The sequence below is a fragment of the Bos indicus genome, chromosome 3 (assembly GCF_029378745.1).
Source record: "Bos indicus isolate NIAB-ARS_2022 breed Sahiwal x Tharparkar chromosome 3, NIAB-ARS_B.indTharparkar_mat_pri_1.0, whole genome shotgun sequence".
NCBI classification, from domain to species: Eukaryota; Metazoa; Chordata; class Mammalia; order Artiodactyla; family Bovidae; genus Bos; species Bos indicus.
In genome coordinates this window covers 17,537,501-17,546,534 of record NC_091762.1, presented here as the reverse complement: position 1 = coordinate 17,546,534, position 9,034 = coordinate 17,537,501, and the positions used below count along the sequence as shown (strand labels likewise).

General features: G+C 41.8%; 1 pseudogene; it reads right to left on the bottom strand.

The window, feature by feature from the left end:
• Positions 1 to 523: 523 nt before the first annotated feature.
• Positions 524 to 8,677, bottom strand: LOC109556737 (ATP synthase F(0) complex subunit C2, mitochondrial pseudogene; annotated as a pseudogene).
• Positions 8,678 to 9,034: the final 357 nt, after the last annotated feature.

The window sequence follows — 9,034 nt, the reverse complement described above, 5'->3', positions numbered from 1 at the left end:
TTTTAAAACACAGATTGTACATCTGGAAGTTCTGGGTTCACATATCGCTGAAGCCTAGCTTGAAGGATTTTAAACCTAACCTGCTTGCACGTGAAATGAGAGTAATTGTAACATAGTATAAACATGATTTGGCATCACCCTTCTTTGTGGTTGGAATGAATGATGACCTTTCCCTGTGCTGTGGCCACTGCTGATGTTTCCAAATTTACTGACGTATTAGGGCAGTGTTTTAACAGCACTATCTTTTAGGATTGGGTCACCACCACTATCTTCATTTGTAATAATGCTTCCTAGGGCCCACTTGACTTCACACCCCAGAAGGTCCAACTCTGAGTGAGTGATCACACCATCGTGGTTATTAGGACTGAACTGTTAACCCATGGAATCTGATACTATCTTCAAATAAAGAGTATCAGAATTAAGTTGAATTGTAGAATATCCACCTAGTGGTCAAGAATTGTTCAGTGGTTAGTGGAACCCTCTCCATACTTCTTATAGAGGAATTTGGTGCACAGTTTTTATCTTTTTTTTTTTCTTATTAATACAGTATTTATTTGTCTTCTTTCTGTCAAGCCCTGAGCCAACCACTTTCCCCAGACTGCCTGGGGAGGTACAGGAAAAGGAACACCCAGGGCAGAGGAGACACGGGAAAAAGAACTATGGGAGGTGGATACGGCTCCCTCACATGGCGAAGAGGAGGAGAAAGGCTGCCAGCAGGCAAAAGAGCCCCATGGCCTCCGGGAGGGCAAAGCCCAAGATGGCCTAGGAGAAGAGCAGCTGCTTCAGAGAAGGGCTCCTGTCATAGCCAATGATGAGTCTCCCAAACACAGTCCCCATTCCAGCTCTGAAGCCAGCCACCCCTACTGTGGGAGCCCCAGCTCCAAAGAACTTGGCTGCTGGGTCTATGTCCCTTGAAATGGCACTGGTGTGGAAGCTGTGGCTAGAAGTAAGTGAGGTGGTCAGGGGACGAGGGGCTGCCAAGCTGCTGTGGCTCTCATCTCTCAGAGTCTCCCGTCGTCTTAGCACCACTGCAGACAGTGATCGGCTCAGTAGTGTAGAGGTTCCCCTGATCAAGGAGGGGGTTGAGACGAACTTGGTGCAAGTGGATCCCTTATGATTATACACTGGAGAGGATGAATAGATTCAAGGGATGAGATATGATAGACAGAGTGCCTGAGTAACTATGGACAGAAGTTTGTAACACTATATAGGAGGTAGTGACCAAAACCATTCCAAAGAAAAAGAAATGCAAGAAGCAAAGTGGTTGTCTGAGGAGGCTTTACAAATAGGTGAGGAAATATGAGAAGAGTAAGGCAAGGGAGAAAGGGAAAGCAGAGTTCCAGAGAAGAGCAAGGGGAAATAAGAAAGCCTTTTAAAATGAAGAGTGCAAAGTAATAGAGGAAAACAATAGAATGGGAAAGAATAGAGATGTCTTCAAGATAATTGGAGATATCCAGGGGACTATTCATGCAAGGATGAGCAGGACAAAGGGAAGAAACAATAAGGCCCTAACAGAAGCAGAAGAGATTAAGAAAAAGTGACAAGAATATACATAAAAAGTATACAAAAAAAAAAGGAGTCTTAATGATGCAAATAACCACAGTGGTGTGATCACTCACTCAGAGTTGGACCTTCTGGGGTGTGAAGTCAAGTGGGCCCTAGGAAGCATTATTACAAACGAGATAGTGGTGGTGACCCAATCCTGAAAGATAGTGCTGTTAAAACACTGCCCTAATATGTCAGTAAATTTGGAAACATCATCAGTGGCCACAGCACAGGGAAAGGTCATCATTCATTCCAACCACAAAGAAGGGTGATGCCAAATCATGTTTATACTATGTTACAATTACTCTCATTTCACGTGCAAGCAGGTTAGGTTTAAAATCCTTCAAGCTAGGCTTCAGCAATATGTGAACCCAGAACTTCCAGATGTACAATCTGTGTTTTAAAAAGGCAGAGGAACCAGAGATCAAACCGCCAACCATCACTGGATCGTGGAGAAATCAAGGGAATTCCAGAAAAATATGTACTTCTGCTTCCCTCACTATGCCAAAACCTTTGATTGTGTGGATCACAACAAACTACAGAAACTTCTCAATGAGGCAGGAGTACCAGACCACCTTACCTGTCTCCTGACACACTGCACGCAGGTCAAGAGCAACAGTCAGAACTGGACATGAAATAGCTGACTGGTTCAAAATTGGGAAAGGAGTGTGACGAGGGAGTATTATTGTTATCCTACATATTTAATGTATATGCAGAGTACATCATGGGAAACCACAGGTGGGAAGAATAACAAGCTGGATTGTGTGTGCGTGTGTGTGTGAAATTCACTCAAGAATTTACACAGACAAGAACTTTGGTCACCATACTCATGTTAACAGTTAACAGCATGTAAGATACTGCAGGGCATGCGTTAATAATTAGGAAACATTCGTGAATATGTTAATTTTTATCAGTACACTGAGTTGAATACATTCTTTTCCACTTTTTTACAAATAGGGAAACTGAGGCTGAGAGAATTCAATTGTTTTCAGGAGGCTAATATGTAGAAAGAGGTTCGACCTTGGCTTGATCTCTGGGTTGGGAAGATTTCCTGGAAAAGGAACAAATGGATTTTACTTTATTCATATTTGATGAATAGTTTGGCTCCATGTAAAACTGTAGGTTCCAAAAATATTTTCCCATGGCATCGCTCCTTCCCCTCCGAGCATGTGTATGTGCGGATGATGTCTTCTTTGCCTCATGTCTTATTTGGTCTCTCTTCTACTCATCCCCCAGACAGTCAACTTCTCTCCTAGATAACCACTATTACTGGTTTCTAAGTAAAATCTAGCAAGCCCTCATGTAGCTGTTACATGGTTTTCAGAGATTTAATTTGCTACAGATGCTTCAATGATTCGTTATTTGAAAAAAGTGAGAGTCACCTGTCTTTTAGTCATTTTCTCTGTGTATCAGGAATTAATTATCCCTCTTTCCACATCAGTAACCTCATTAAGCACTCTTTTTTTTTTTTTAAAGAGAGCCTGATTCCCCTTCATTTATCAAACCTAAGTGACAACCCATAAAATTTATTGGTAAAAAGTAGCTTTGGAATCCATTATTAATTCATGAGGCAAGAAGAGCAAGTTTAAAATTATGTTGGTAGAATTGTTCTAAGTCACATGTTCCTTAGATCATTCTCTTGCTCCAGCAGGCCCCACCTAGTTCCTAACACTTCAACATGAAAAAAAAAATGTCGTGGAAAATAACTGACCCATCCCAAGACATCCCTGTTCCTTCTGAGATCCCTGAAGGATGTCTGTTTCCTAACAGTGATCTTGGTTACTCCACTGTGGAATCTCAGAGGAACATCTGTCTTCATTTTGGTTCTCTGAGATACTGAGAAAGCGATCAGGACCAGGGCTCAATCTAAAGAAGTTCCTACCTTTTCAAATGCCCAGGTTATGTCACTGATTTTTTTTTCCTGTAGCACACCAACCCAATCAAGAAATATTGCAGACACCACACTGCCTTCTTTCAGGAGAGAGCACAAGGCATGAAATATTCCCTCAGGCAGTGGGAGGACCTTTCTTACTAGTAAGAAGGTGTGGATTCTGAAATTGCCTTCAGACTGAAGCCTTTGAATTAGTAGTGATGTCAGCTTGAAGACAGAGGAGAGCTGGGCAAGGGTCTTAGGGAGGGGGCCCTCACACTAAATAATCTATTTTAATCACATTTGGGGGCACGGTTCACATTATTTAGTTATTGTGAGCAGTTATTCATAATTCGTATTAGTTTTGCTGTCTTTTAGAGCTCACATTCCTTCTTTTGAAATTTATTTTTAATTGGAGGATAACTGCTCCACAATGTTGTGTTGCTTTCTGCCTACAAAGATGTGGATCAGCTTTAAGTACACATATAGCCCCTCTACCTTGAGCCTCACTTTTACCCCATGGCCCCCCACCCCATCCCTCTAGATGATCACAGAGCACAAGGCTGAGCTCCCTGTGCTATTCAGCAACCTTCCTTTAGCCATCTCTTTTACACATGGCAATGCATATATTTCAATGCTACGCTTGCAATTCATCCCACCCTCTCTTTCTCTTTCTGTGTTTGGAAGCCCTGTACTCTACATCTGCATTTCTATTCCTGCTCTGCAAATAATTTCATTAGCACCATTTTTCTAGATTTCATATATATGTGTTAAAATGTGATATTTGTTTTTCTCTTTCTGTCTGATTCACTCTTTATAACGGGCTTTAGATCTGTCCACCTCAGTTAAACTGAACTCCTATCTGCTCCTTTCTATGGCTGAGTGACATTCCATTGTATTTATGTACAACAATTTCTTTACCCATTCATTCGTTGACTGACATCTAGGCTGCTTGCATGTCCAGGCTATTGGAAACAGTGATGCAATGAACACTGGAGTACATGTGCCTTTTTGAATTACAATTTTCTCAGGGCATATGCCCAGAGAAGTATCCCCAGGGATTGCTGGGCCATATTGTAGTTTTATTCCTAATTTTTTAAGGATCTCCATGCCGTTCTCCATAGCGGCTGTATGCAATGAACACTGGGGTGCATTTGTCTGTTGAAGCACAGTTTACTCAGGGCATGTGCCCATGTGCCCTTTTACTTCCACGAGTTTGACTGTTTCAATACCTCATATAAGGGGATTCATGCAGCATTTGTCCTCCTGGGTCTGGCTTACTTCTCTTGGCATAATGTCTTCCAGGTTGATCCATGTTGTCTCATGACAGGATTTCCTTCTTTTTAAGGACGAATAATAATCCACTGTATGTGTATACTACAGTTTATTTATCTATTCATCTGTTGATGGACATTTAGGATGTTAACACGTCTTCGCTATTGTGGGTACTGCTGCAGTGAACTTGAAAGTGCTAATATGTCTTGGCGACCCTGATTTAAATTAACTTGGTTAAATACACTAATGTGAATGGGGAATACATATGGTAGTTCTGGTTTCTATTTTTTAACTTTTGAGTAACTTTCATATTTTTCATCATGGTTGAACCATTTACCATTGCACTAACAGGTAAAAGTATCCTTATTTTCTACACAAACTCACCAACTTTGACTAGGATTTCTTGTTTTTCTGATCACAATCATCCTAACAGGTGTGAAGTGATATGTCATTGTGTGTTTGATTTTCATATCCTGGATGATCAGTAGTGATATTAGACTCCTTTTCAATATGTCTTCTGTAAACAGAGCTCTATTCAAGTCCCTTGCATATTTGAAATAAAGGCTCCTAACCTTTTTGCTATTATGTTGTATAAGTTTCTTATATATTTTGGAAATTAACCCCTTATCAGATTTTTTTTTTTTTTTAAGTCGCTCAGTCGTGTCCGACTCTTTGCGACCCCATGGGCTGTAGCCTACCAGGCTCCTCTGTCCATGGGATTTTCCAGGCAATAGTCCTGGAGTGGATTGCCATTTCCTTCTCCAGGGGATCTTCCCAACCCAGGGATCGAACCCTGGTCTCCCGCATTGTAGACAGACGCTTTACCATCTGAGCCACCAGGGAAGCCTCATATTTCCATAGGACCGATCATGTAATGTGCCTTATATTAGGCATTTTGTTGTTTTGATAGCAAAATTTTGAGGCAGGTATAGTTTTTATCTCTAATTACAACTATGTAAATAAACTGGTCTTCAGGGAGGTTGGGAAATATTTAATGTCACACAGTACTGGTGTGCATGGATGTCTGCATAGCCCAGGACTCAAGCTTTCCCTGGAAAGCAGAGTGCAAATTATTAGCTGAAGTGTTATTTACTTATGATTATTATGCTTACTTATTATTATTATTAATATATCAAGTAAAGGTATGGTTTATTTATTATTATTATACTGTGGTTCAACAAATTATACTAATAAATTATGAATGGATTCTATGTCATCCATCATTTATTTATTTAGGGAAAAATAGCCAATGATTGAATGCTGGAATGAATGATTGATGGAGCTTCATTCCCTGGGTGTACTAAGAAAGTCTGAAAACACACCAAATGTCATTTCAAAAAAGGGCCTGATAGAGTTAACTGAATTAACGGCTGTAGTGTAAATTAGCACAAGATATTTGGGGGGTACTAGTGGAAAAGCTTCTAAATGGATACAGTCCAGATATTGAGAGAATTTTGAAGATAATGAGATGAGAGGAATTTGGTTTCTAGTAGACCGAAAGCAGCAGAACAACAAGCAACACTAAGAACTGGACATGGAAAAATGAACTGGTTCAAAACAGGGAAAGGAGTAAGCAAAGGCAGTATATTGTCATCCCGCATACTTAAATTATATGCAGAGTACATCATGCAAAATGCTGGGCTGGATGAAGCACAAGCTGGAATCAAGATCGCCGGGAGAAACATCAATAACCTCAAGTATGAAGATGATGCCACCCTTAGGGCAGAAAGCAAAGATGAACTAAAGATCCTCTTGATGAAAGTGAATGAGGAGAGTGAAAAAGTTGGCTTCAAACTTCAAACTTCAAATTCAAAAAACTAAGTTCATAGCATTCGATCAAATAACTTCAGGGAAACAGATGGGGGAAAAAATGAAAACAGTGACAGACTTTATTTTCTTGGGCTCTAAAATCACTGAGGACTGAGACTGCAGTCATGAAATTAAAAGATGCTTGCTCATGGGAAGAAAAGTATACCAAACCTAGACAGTGTATCAAAAAGCAGAGACATCACTTTGCTGACAAAGGTCCTTATACTCAAAGTTCTGGTTTTTCCAGTGGTCACGTATGGATGTCAGAGTTGGACCATAAAGAAGGCTGAGCACTGAAGAACTGAGGCTTTTGAACTGTGGTGCTGGAGAAGACACATGAGAGCCCCTTGGACACCAAGGAGAGCAAACCAGTCAATCCTAAAGGAAATCAACTCTGAATATTCTTTAGAAGGACTGATATTGAAGCTCAGACTCCAAAATCTTGGCCTCCTGATGTGAAGAGCCAACTCATTGGAAAAAACCTTGTTGGGATGTTGGGAAAGATTGAAGGCAGGAGGAGAAGGGACGACAGAAGATGAGATGGTCGGATGGTGTCAATGGAAATGAGTTTGAGCAAACTCTGGGAGATAGTGAAGGACAAGGAAGTCTGGCATGCTGCAGTCCACAGGGTTGAAAAGAGTTGGACATGAATGAGCAACTGAACAGCATCATACAACCCTAGACCACAATGACTCATGGTCGTGTGGCAGAAAAAGTAGAATTTCAAGAAGGGATCCTATTCCATGAGCTTATGGCTAAGAAACCTGAGGGATCATGTTGTCCTGTTCAAGTCCATTTTGGAGCCATGTGAAAACACAGCTGAAATGAGACTGCTAGTACTGGAAAATCATGATAGACTTTGTGCCCATGGTTAAGTCATTTAATTGTCAAGAAAAGCCCAGAGATCAGTAGAATGTGGTATAAGGGGAATTTAGAAAAACTGTGGGTGGGGGTTAAGATATGTGTGTTTAGTAAACCCTAGTCATGACCACTGAGGGAGACAAAGCTGGGTGCTGAAGCTGAAATGGAATGGGGTAGTAAGTTTTCCATACCAGATGCGTAGGGAGCTGGGGAATGTGGCAAGCACAATCTTAACCATGGAGGAGCAGTACCATTGTCAAGGAATTCCTCATATTTCCTAACTGGTGCATGATATTGGCACTGGGGCTTTGAGACAATGTATTGAGTGACTCACTCTGCACTGCCTCAGTGAAGGGTGAGGAAGTCCATGGCAATGGAGCTTTGTGATATCAGCATGAGTGTGACAATTTATTTTTGAGATTGCAAGCACATGGTATTTGGGGTGGGAAACAAGTGCATCATGCCAGATCTGGGATATTCCCTCTGGGTGGAGCTGCCTGGTCCTTATAAAAGGAGTCTCTACCACCATACTGCTATCTTTGTGCTACTCAGTCATAGGTCTTATTTGGAGCCTCTGGTGAGTACAGTTTTAGATGTTTTTAGCACTTGTGTGGTAGGGTATAATCTTAGGGTAGAAGTGGCTGTATTTTAACAAATTAGTGCTCTCTATGGGAATAAGAAGATAATGAGAATTTAGGGGTAGTTTTAATCTTGTTCTTGACATCTTAAATGTGCTCTTAAAGGAGACGAGAGGAATGGAGTCAGCGGCACAATCTTAACCTAGGGAGAGTCAGGGAGATGAGATGCCGTGTTTCAGTGCACCCTGCATTCATTGCAAATGAAGTCTTCTCAGCCTGCAGTTCCACTGAGTGCTGCATGTGTGCCTTTGCGTTTCTCCTTGGAAGCCAACAGTCAAGTCAGTTAGACCAGCAACCAGAACCTCAAGGGAGAAATTAGTAGAGATGTTTTTGAGATTGGCTAGAAGTTTCACATCCTGATTATTCTTCTTCAGAGTGTGCTTGTATTCACACAACATTTGTGCAAGTAATTTTTTCTTTGGAAAGTGGTAGAAGAGGGCTCCCTATTAATGGAAGAAGAGGACTTTCTGTTAAGAACAATGCTGTTTGTATTTCAGATTCCTTGAGACCCAGGGAAGTATGTCTCACCATCCGCATCCGCATCCACATCCGCATCCGCATCCACATCCGCATCCGCAAAAGCATCAGCATCAGCATCACCATCAGTGCAAGGAGCCCTGCCATCCACCTCCAATAGTGTGCCCACCCAAGTGCCATGAGCCTTGCCCACCTCATCCATGCCCACCTCCAGTGAGCCAGCAGAAATGCCCTCCTAGGCCACCATGCCCACCATGTGAGCAGAAGTGTCCACCCAAGTGGAAGTAACAGCACCAGATTTCATCTGGACCAAGAAACAACAAGATCCAGGCTCTCCCGTTGTCCTCCCTTCGGCCATGGTGACGGATTTCGTCTTCCTTAACCTCCCTCCTCAACCGACAGCTGACAGAGAAAAGGCTTGCTTCCTGAAGCTGACACCACCTTGTTGAATAAAGAGCAGCAGGATCATCACCTGATCGCCTTTTGCCATGTGCCCGTCTGTAATCCGCGATGTGATCTCTACCCTGTGAGCACTTAGTGTGTCTATTCTTTGATTCTC